Genomic DNA, 2,015 nt, shown 5'->3' on the forward strand with positions numbered 1-2,015 from the left:
TCTGGCTCTAAGGAGACCACAGGACACCACATCCAGGGTCTTGCTGAAGTCTGGGCACAAACATCCCCTTCTATTCCCTCCCACAGGGAATCTGCAATCTCTGCCTTGTCCTTCCCATGCCTGGCAATGGCTGCAGGAGGACTTGCCCTCTCCCCTTCCCTGCTGAGCCTGAGCAGTCTGGAACTCTGCCAACCCTCCTTGCTGCCCTGTTTGCAGACTGGTTCCAGGTCTGCCTTTGCCAAGGCCCCAGGAAGCTCTGGGCTGGCTCTGGCCTTTCCAAGGGTTTGGGAGAGGTCTCCCAGTGACACTGCCCAGCCTTCTCAATATCCCTGACACCAAAACCTTTTCCATAGCCCACACTTCCAGAGGAGTGCCCAGGACACAACACAGGTTGTCCTGGTGGTTCTGGAGAATGAGAATTGATTTCTTCCTCGAGGCCAACCCCTCCAATTGGATTTGAGTGCAGCTGAAAGGTTCCCTCAGCATTTTCCCTGGTGCCTCCCTGCCCTGAAGGTTTGTGGCCATCAGGCTGGAGCTGAGGGGGTTGGGCAGGTGCCTGAGGAGGGGGTAGAACAAGGGCTGTGTCCAACTGTGCCAGGAGGGCTGTGCTGGGCAAGGATGAGGAGGCTGCAGAAAACAGTGGCACTGGGGAGGGGAGAGGAGCAGCTGGAGAGACCTTGTGCCTGCCCACGCTGGGCAGGAGCTGCCCCAGGATGGCAGCTCTGAAGCACTCCCAGGATGTCCCTGGGAACAGGAGGGGAAGACTGGATCTGAAAAGGGAACCTGGAAAGCAGAGAGCAGGAGTGTCATGGTGACACTGCAGGAGAGTTCCAGCCCTGGAGCAAGGTGACAGAAGAAGTGACCCAGTCCATGCAGTGGCCTCAGAAGATCCCAGAGCATCCTGGAGATGCTGGAAGGGAGCCCAGCTCTGCTTCACAAGTTCCCAGGACCTGTCCCTGCCTGTGTTCCAAGGGTTTCCACCCCCCAGGACTGTGCTCAGAGAGCACTCAGGCCTTACAGTGAGAAAGGGGCTCAGGAGGACAGTGTGGGAGTGGCAAGAAAGCAGCTCTGCAAAGACCAAGCACTGCTGCTCCCTGGCAGTGCTGCTGGGCTGGGATTATTGTCCCCTTCCCGTTTGCAAATACACCCTGTCCTGCAGTGTGCTGTCCTTTGGGAACATCTGAGAAGAAGAGTCTTGGACAAAGAAGGCACTGCAGGGTCCTGTTTTTTTTATTTAAATACTCAGAGAGCACAATTCATTATTTTTACATCTCTGGGTCAAATTCAGTGGGAAGACACTAAATTAGAAGGCAGATGCATAATAATATTTCATTGCACAGAAAATTATTGCAAGAACAATCTGCTGACCTTCAAGAAAAACCTGAGCAGGAAGGCTGGGCCATTAAGGAGTCCCATTGCTACGCAGCAGAAACAGGCACTTTATTGCTCCTGAAAAGCATCCAGTCATCATTTTCCTCAGGGCATCCTTGAGCTCCTGGTTCCTCAGGCTGTAGATGAGGGGGTTCAGTGCTGGAGGAACCACTGAGTACAGAACTGACAGGGCCAGATCCAGGGATGGGGAGGAGATGGAGGGGGGCTTCAGGTGGGCAAATGTACCAGTGCTGACAAAGAGGGAGACCACGGCCAGGTGAGGGAGGCACGTGGAAAAGGCTTTGTGCCGTCCCTGCTCAGAGGGGATCCTCAGCACAGCCCTGAAGATCTGCACATAGGAGAAAACAATGAAAATGAAACAACCAAAACAAAAACAAGCACTAACCCCAAGAAGCCCAAGTTCCCTGAGGTAGCCTGAGTGTGAGCAGGAGAGCTTGAGGATGTGTGGGACTTCACAGAAGAACTGGCCCAGGGCATTGCCCTGGCACAGGGGCAGGGAAAATGTATTGGCTGTGTGCATCAGAGCACTGAGAAAGCCAGTGGCCCAGGCAGCTGCTGCCATGTGGGCACAAGTTCTGCTGCCCAGGAGGGTCCCGTAGTGCAGGGGTTTGCAGATGGCAACG

Source organism: Pipra filicauda, unplaced genomic scaffold (genome assembly GCF_003945595.2).
Source record: "Pipra filicauda isolate LSUMZ 115617 unplaced genomic scaffold, ASM394559v2 scaffold1105_size29044_pilon, whole genome shotgun sequence".
Lineage (NCBI taxonomy): Eukaryota > Metazoa > Chordata > Aves > Passeriformes > Pipridae > Pipra > Pipra filicauda.